At 32.3% G+C, this 9,120-nt stretch overlaps 1 long non-coding RNA gene across 1 annotated transcript; it reads right to left on the bottom strand.

Moving 5' to 3' along the window:
* Positions 1-296: 296 nt before the first annotated feature.
* LOC110824972 (uncharacterized) lies at positions 297-2,086 on the bottom strand. The gene is made up of 2 exons (XR_002541685.2): positions 1,465-2,086; positions 297-771 (listed from the first exon to the last, which is right to left on the bottom strand). It is a non-coding gene; the product is annotated as an uncharacterized LOC110824972 (long non-coding RNA).
* Positions 2,087-9,120: the final 7,034 nt, after the last annotated feature.

The raw sequence follows: 9,120 nt of genomic DNA, 5'->3' as shown, positions 1-9,120 counted from the left end.
AAAAAAAAAATAATTAATCTTAAAGTCTATCTAAATAAAATAGGAAATTCCTTAGCGAATCTGTCACTATTCGGGAGCGGAATTTTGAATGTCCTGATCTAAAAGGCTGAAATTATAATTTGAATGAGCACATACTTGCTCAATAAGCGTACAAGAACCGAACAACGTAATTGTTCGTCCAAAACATAGTAAAAAAAATAATAATAAAACAATCCATAGATTATTAATTTTAACAAACCAAGTTTTGACTTAAAAATCTATTTCATTTCTTCACTTCACATCAAAATTGAATCAGATTCACATTCAACTACATCAAGTTCATATTCAGAAAATTTTCATTTTCAACAACAAATACTATCTGATCATATCATAATCGCATCCAAGTATAATACACATATCAAATCAATCACATTTTATTTTGTGTATTAGTATCATTTCACTCAACCAGTACTCTTGGACCCCATAGATACTTAATGTTTCTTCTACAATTATCGGTCGTCCTCACATCTCGTTCGGTAATAGACACTATTTTTTTCGGCCAACCTCATACCCCGTCTGATATGAGTGCCGCTTTTATCAGCTGTTCCCGTACAGTGTCCAGTATATGTGTCATTAACAACCTCCCAACCCCATCTAGTATGGGACTTCCTAGCCCCGTACGACTGAGGATCATATCCACGATAGAATTCATCTTATATACTTCCTCTTTGATACTCGGTAACGGTTTTATTTATCTCAATTGTCATATTATATTTTTCATTTACAACCAACCTGCAACATGCAAATATTCAATCAAGCTCATACAACTTTCATTTTTAACCATTAAAATTTTAACACGTGCATCAGAAAATGATGTCAGAATGCGTAACTCATAATTGAATACACACTGAAGGATAATTAATCACCAATAGGATAAAACAAAGACAATAAAGATGAACCACCATAAATACAAAACAAACAAGATAGAAAACGATTAGCATAAATTTAAATAATACAAAATGAAATAGAATTTAAACTAAACAAAATAATAAAACATACTAACAAAATAAAATGATATAAATGAAATAAAATAATTAATAAAAAATGAAATAATAATTAAAATAGATAAAATAATAAAATAGAATAATATAAAACCAAATAAAAGAAATAAAAATGAAGTCCTGAACACCAACCAAGAGAAATACATATTCACATACTGACATTCGCACACACCACACAAATAGCCACGAACGACCTTTCATGAACGTCAACTCGCAACAGTGTATCAACCCATAACGGCATAATAGATATCAAATAACCAAAACAAACATACATAATCAATCATATACCAAGAATGCACCAAATTGATTTAAAACATTACCATCAGCACCTTACATGAGATCTAATCTAAAACTACAATCAATCTAGGTGATTTAAGGTCAAACTTTGATCAAACGATTACAGAGAGGGTTCGGGTATCCTTACCTGATGTTTGGTTTCAAAAAGGTACGCGAATCCCTAAGCGCCACCGCATGTGCTATTGCCGAAGTCAGCACACGCCGCTGCAAATGAGTAGAAATCGCCAAGAAAGTCGCAGCACGCCCAGTCTGAAACAAATCTCGCCAAAGCCGTCAGGATCTGGCCTCCCTGTGATCCAGCCACTCCTTCCCCGTCGCACACAACACTTTTAAGTTTCTTTCTCTGTCGTCGCGCTGTGCGCCAAGAGCGAATAAGCCTTCTCGTCGTCGCGCCGCACACTAGGGACAGATCTCCCTCTCTTGCTGCAATGCGACTCTTTCTTCCCAGCACGTCACGCAACGATCGTGCGCAAGTCTTCTTCTTCGGCCGCTGTTTCTCTGCCTCGCATGGATCGGCTGCTCGCCGCGCCTCCTTTCTTCTTTTTCTTTTTTTTTTTCTTCTTCTCCGCCCCTCTCTTCCCCCCTTAGGGTTTCTTTCTTTTTATTTATTTATTTATTTATTATTTTTTATTTTTATTGTATTTTATTTTATTTCTCTTTTTTTATTTGCCCTCTTTTTTGTTGTTGTTACACTTTATATTATAAAAAAAATTATATTATTAATGTAAATTAAATAAGAAAACGATTAATCTTCTAATAAAATATGGTTTCTTATATATTTTGCTACAGTAATATTTATGTTTTACTGAATTTAAATTTAAAGAGATGGAAATTTTGAGGTATCCATCATCATTATTATTTTATTCAATTTTAAAGTATTAAAAAAAAGAAAAAAAAAAAGAGTTATTATGTACCATGCTTGGTTGAATATCAGTTAATGTAGAATACTTATCCACTTTGACCAAATAAAATTATCCACTTCAGTCAAATATATAGATGGATGTATCTTGTTAAAGAAAATTATTAAATATTTGTTGTTAGGTAGGATAGAGATTGAGAAATCATTAATGGCATACAAACAATAATGTTCCACATTTAGAGATAGTAAAAATGAAATAAATGAATGAGTCAATAAGGATAGAAAATGAAACAAGAAATGAGTTACTATAAATTCGAGTTAAGGTTCCAGTAGTTTAGGGTGGAACACATAAAGACTAAAGAGATATGGAGAAGATGATGATGAAAGCGATGATTATAATGATAATAACTGTGTTTATGTTACCAGCAAAAGGAGAAGAAGAAAAGTGGTTGTCGACTCATCATCGGGCATTGGACGAATGCTTCGGAGAATGTTACCCTAAATGTCATGTTACTCGACCTCTTTGGTGTGCAACACTCTGCATCGGAAAATGCAAACATGGAAAATCAATCCCAGACAATCTCTGTAACTGTACTTATACTTGTTCAAAGTTTAAGTGCGGTGATGTGGGATCTGGTATGTTATCAATTTATTTACTTTTTTTGAAAAATTATTATATATTTTTAGAACCATAGATGGATTGGTAAACTTATAAATATGATTATGGCAATTTCAATTTTATTTGCTAATTTTTAACAAAAATTTAAAGTAAATAAAATTAATTAAAGGTTTACAAACTTTTCTTTCTCATATGTTCATTTTGATGTTTGTTACAGATCCAAAGAAGGTGCATCATTGTGTGCAAACCTGCTCCAAATTGTGTAATATAAAAGTGAAGTAGTCAACGTTCTTTGAATTAGTGTTCATGTAATCTAATCATCAATAATTCAATGGAAGGCAACTATGGTTAGCGACGTGTATTTTTGGTCTCCATTTTGGTCTTTTTTTCTTCTATTAATCTCAAGGGCTAAATCATTTATAGTTAGTCATATATAATTTAGGACCTTCATTATCTTTAAGCATAGAGTGTTCCTTTCGCTTCACTTTTTTAATTTTTATTTTTCTAATAAATTTGATAAATTGACAAATATTTTTTATAAAAGAAACCATAATTAACAAATGGAAAAACTTCATACGAACTAAGAAGCTAGAAAATGAGAAGAAAGATAAGAATAAATGCAAGGCACACATTCCTCATTTTGATTACAAACCTAAAAGGAAAACATCTACCAAATCCATTCATTCGTTCGATTATATATCGGCCTTTTCCCATAATCCTCCTCACACCATTTATAATAAATATATATAAATAATGATAAATTACTATATTAATCTCTCAGGTTTAGCATTTGTTACATTTTAATTTAATATCTTTTTGTTACAATTTTGTTCTTAAAGTTCTCTATTTCTTTTAAATGTTCAATTTATTTTTTAATAATAAAAAAATTAAAATAGTTAATTATATTGTAACACTTAAAAAAAAAGCAACTTAAAAGAATATTACTAATTAATTAAATTAATAAATTAATAATGTTTTATATTTGTTTATATGCGTATTTTTCTTCCATCTTCTAATTAAAAACTAAAATAGTTAAATCATATTTGAATGAATTAAAAACATAATAAAAGAAATGATTTTGTTAGGACCTATTTTTGACATGTAATTCACCGAAACCTTAATTTAAAAAAAATATTAAAGTTTGAATGATTTTGGGTAATTATGAAAAATTTAAAAAATTGGAGATAAAAAATGAATTTAGAAGAAAAGAGAGGGTTATGGAAAGAGAGAAGAGATGGAGAGTGAGAGGAGAAATAGAAAGAGATAGAGTTAGATAGGAAAAGAACAAGAGATAAAAAAACTTAAGAAGAATGATAGATATTGACAGATAGATAGATAGAAATTGGTAAGAGATAGTGATAATATATTCAAAATATTTTATTCATTGATGATTACATATATGAAGATAGGTGATTTATATAAAAAAAAAAAAATGTATGAACAAGTAAATAAATAGTCAATCTTCTTTGAAAACTAAATGGTTGAAAATAAAATCTCTATATTCATTGGATGAAGATGGAAGAGGAAGTAACCGGTTAATCTAGAGCGTGGGATGATTAAATAGCCCTCATGAGATCAAGACACATGTCCTAGCTGATGAATGGACGGCTAGGATATTTTTCCTAACCATAACCCTAATTTTCTTATAATGAAAAGACAAGACTACCCTTGCTTTCTTACAGGCTTTAACTAATTAATTAACCAAAAAAAAAAAAATCTAAAATGCTTAGATCATGTTAGGATGTGTTAAAAACACAACCCAAAAGAATAGCTTTATTTGATTAATTAAAGTAATATATAAATAACAGTATTAAGTCCTTTCTGTTTTTATTATCAATTTAATTAATTAGTAAAAACTATTTTTTAAGTTATTTCTTAAAGTTTTCAAATATAATTTAATTATTTAAATCTATTTCCGTTAAAATAGATGTAAACTGAACATTTAAAATAAATAAAAAATATTAAAGACCAAATTGTAATGAAAAGAACATTAAGAATCAATTTATAATAAATATTAAAGTTCGAAACTAATTTAGTAATTTACAACATAAATAATCTCATGATGTTTCTATGTGTGACTATTACCACGAGATACATTAGACCTTCTTGTAATTTAGAATTTAAAATTTCTTTCAAAATCTAATTAGGTTCTAATCCTAAATACTTCAAGAAAATATAGAAAAGTGAATCAAACATTAATGTTTTTCATTCAAGGAAACCTAAAATCGTGCATAATCCTATTGTTGGTCCCATGGCTGATGAAATCAAAGCCTTCACTGTGTGTCAAACATTTATGTGTTAAGCTTTTGTATGGAAGAAAGTCAATTTCGAAGAGAAGACAAAGAGAGATTAAAGGGCTTTCGTGGGATTTAGATTTTTACGTTTCCCTCAAAACCATAAGTCATAAGTTATTTTCTAGGTTTCCAAACAAGACTCGGGTTATTTCATTTTTTAGGTTCAAACTCAGATAAGGATAATAATATATAACAAATATAAAAAGTTAAAAAGATTAATTCATAACAAAATAGAATAAATTGTAATATAAGCAAGATTTTTTCCAAAATAATTAATTTTTTAAAAGTAATAAGAAAGAGAGATTTGTAACAATTATTTTTATTCCTTAATTTCCAATTGTAAATAAAAATATTTTATATTTTAATTTATTTTTATGTTATTTTAGTAAATAAGAAAAATTTTACCATCTTTCTTTTAAATATCAGTAAAAATTTATATTAATAAAAGATTTTAGAACTAAATTGTAAAATAGTGTTTAGAGATTAAATCAATAATCTACTTAGAAAAAGTTAAAATAAACTTTATTTGTTTGAGTAGAAATATAAACTCCAATTAGTTACAATTTGTAGTGACTCGAAACTTAAAAGAAAATAAATTATAAAATTGAATGCGGAAGTAAAATAATAGAGTTAGGGTTTACATTCCTTACACAATAATTTAGAATACTCAATAAGGATACGGAAATGATCATTCTAAAAGAACAAGCGAAAAATCAATGAAGTAAATAAAAAGTAAACAATTAAGTATCATAGGACGACCTTCACTACCCTTTGAAAGGAGTCCGGGTGATGACCTATTCACAACTCCCTTGTTGATCAGGATCTAGATCTTGATCCTCTTGATCTAAAATGGTTAATGAAAGAATGAGCTACACTAACCCAGTAAGAATATCACACTACTCACTGATACAGAAATGAAAGTTGGTAAAAATCATAAAAACAACAAATAAAGCTCTTAAATTAAAGAAATTTATTTATCATAAATAAAATCATTTATTGCATACTTATCGTAGTGAGATTTTCAAAACCGACCTATAGAGGCAATAATACAAACAACATCATAATCTCATAGTCAATTAGTTAGAACAACAAATTTCTATTTTTATTTATTAACTGGTATCCCTGGGGGTCCATAGGGATGTCCCACCACGCGTGAACCCATATCAAAACTTATCAACTAACCGGCCGTCCCCATATCCTGTCCAGCATGAGTGCCAAAAGTACCATTCCTCAATACCCCGTCCTCTATGAGGATGGATCGGGCAGTTCCTATACCCTGTTCGGTATGAGCACTAAAATACCATTTCTCGATACCCTGTCCGATATGAGGCAACGTTCACGATAGGGTTCTTTATATACCCGGTCCGTCCATCATCTCCCAGGATATCCAATAAGACAACCATTCACTCATTTACTTAACCAATCAAGTTTCCATTTATATTTTAATTTTCAATTTCACAAATCAATCGTAAATCATGCAAGACAAGCAATACATGCATCAGAGAAACATAACTGAATCATCTCACCAATTCTAGTGTATTATCATGCATTTAAAACTGTAAAATCAAATAATCAATTAAAACAAGACAAACAGTAATAAATAACAGATTCTGGCTATATTAGTAACCTGTAATTAATTTATAAAGTTTTTTAAATTACACAAAATACTGTATTATTTATAATTAGACTTCAATTCCATAATAGAAAATAAGGTGAAAGATTCCTACCAAATCGGTGTCCAAAATACCAAACTTCTACTGCGCCTACTAGTAGTCCCTGGACTTTTTAAAATTTTTTTACGGAGATTGAAACACATTTTATGTACCTAAAAATACCCCAAAAAAATCCAAAATCAACGTTAAACCCCTTTTTTGACCATTTTCGGGATTCCAGTGCGGCGATGCCGCCGTGCTCCAGCGACGACACCACCGCCCGCAGCAGCTATTTGCCTCGACCTAGCAATTTTCGGCCAGTTTTGGCCAGTTTTATACCCATCCATGCGAGAAAACATGTTAGGGGATCTTAGCTGGCCAAAATGAATCTAGACTGTTTTTTTGCTCTAATTTGATAATGGAGATGTTTAGAATCAAATTCCGCAGCATATAGGATAATTTTTATCTTTTTTGCGATCGAAGGTGGCTCTGGCGCGGCGGTAGGCGGTGGCGGGCAGCAGCGGGTGGTGGCGGGTGGCGGTCGGCTCCCTTCTCTAGCGACTGATTCTTCTTCTCCGGTGGAAGGCTGGCGGCTAGGGTTTGTGTTCGGTGTGATGCGAGATATTTAGAGTCGTCTCGCGTCAATCTAATCCGTTCATCACGTTTGATCTCGACTGTAGAGGAAATGAATCTAGACTGTTCATTGCGATTTGATCTCGACCGTACGATCGTGTTTAAAGAGAGAATGAATCTAAACTGTTCATTGCGTTTAATCGTGACCGTCCGATCGCGCCTGAGGAGGGAACGGATACAGACCGTTTACGCGCATAAGAATACTTTCGGACTGTCCGATCGCGGAGTACGCGAATCACTTGTGTGGTCTCCAGCGTGGCACCTAGTCAACGTGTCTTGCTATGCGGCACACTCCCGTTCGTCAAGACTGCTGATTGAGCGGATCTAAATGATGCAATTTTTTAAAAATACATTCTGAACTCCAGTTTCTGATTTTTTTTTCAAAAATACCATTCATACTTAAATTTTCACTCCGTTTTCCCAAAATTATTTTCAATTTCATCCCTAACCTATTTTTTTTTTCATAATTCACATTAAATTAAATTTTATTAATTTTATAAGTTATATTTTTATACAATTTTCGAATGAAAAAAATTAATCATTGGCCAAATTCTAGACTCGGGTATTACAACTCTCCCCCCTTTAAAAGAAATTTAGTCCCTCATATTTGTCTCGGGTATCACGCTTAATCAAACAGTTGGAGATACTGGGCTTTGAAGTCCGATTCTAGATCGCATATGGCCTCTCTCTATGTGTGATTCTGCCATAGGATCTTAACAAAGGAAATTTTCAGATTGTGAAGTACTCTACTCTTTCGGTCTACAATGCCTATTGGTACTTGCTCATAGGACAGATCCTCCTTAAGTAAAAATGACTTATGGGCTAAGATGTGATAGGGGTCCGAGTTGTACTTGCGTAGCATGGACACATTGAATACAGTATCGACTCTGGATAATTTTGGAGGTAGTGTCAGTCTGTACGCGGCGATACCAATTCTGTTTAAGATCTCAAATGGCACAATAAACCAGAAATTTAGTTTTTCCCTCTTACCAAACCTACTGATCTTCTTGAAATGGGTGACCTTGAAGAACACTCGATCATCTTTCTCAAATTTTAAATCTCTCCTCCGGGTATCCGCATAACTTTTCTGTCTCCTTTGAGTCGTCTGGATGTTCTTCCTAATCCTAACTATTTTGGTTGTAATCTCCTCCATAAGATTTGGACCGAATAATTTTCTATCACCCACATCTTTCCAACAGATCGGCGATCTGTATGGGCAGCCATATAATGCCTCGTACGGAGCTATACCGATACTTACTTGGTAGCTATTATTGTAGGTGAACTCTATTAAGGGTAAATGATCATCTCAATTGCCCCCGAAGTTAAGAACACAAGCTTAGAGTATATCCTCCTATGTGCATATCGTTCTTTCTGATTGCTCATCAGTCTGAGGGTGGAATGTGGTACTAAGAGACAGTTTTGTTCTCATGGCTTACTGAAAACTAGACCAGAATCAAGAAGTGAATCTGGGGTCCCTGTTGGATACTACTATCGCCGGCACTTCATGTAACCTGACTATCTCTCGGATATACATCCTTGTTAACTTGTCCAATGAATCAATCATCTTGAGAGCCAAGAAGTGAAAAGACTTGATGAACCGATCAACAATTACCCAAAAGACATCATGTCCTGAGTGTGCTCTAGGCAAACCTGTCACAAAATCCATTGTGATATGTTTCCAGTTCCACTCCAGAATCGATAATGGCTGAAATAGACCGTCTGGGCG

Source organism: Carica papaya, chromosome 5, assembly GCF_054855325.1.
Source record: "Carica papaya isolate Zhongbai chromosome 5, ASM5485532v1, whole genome shotgun sequence".
In the NCBI taxonomy this organism is placed as follows: domain Eukaryota; kingdom Viridiplantae; phylum Streptophyta; class Magnoliopsida; order Brassicales; family Caricaceae; genus Carica; species Carica papaya.
The sequence above is the reverse complement of the archived record's forward strand: the minus strand, read 5'-3'. Positions and strand labels throughout refer to the sequence as shown.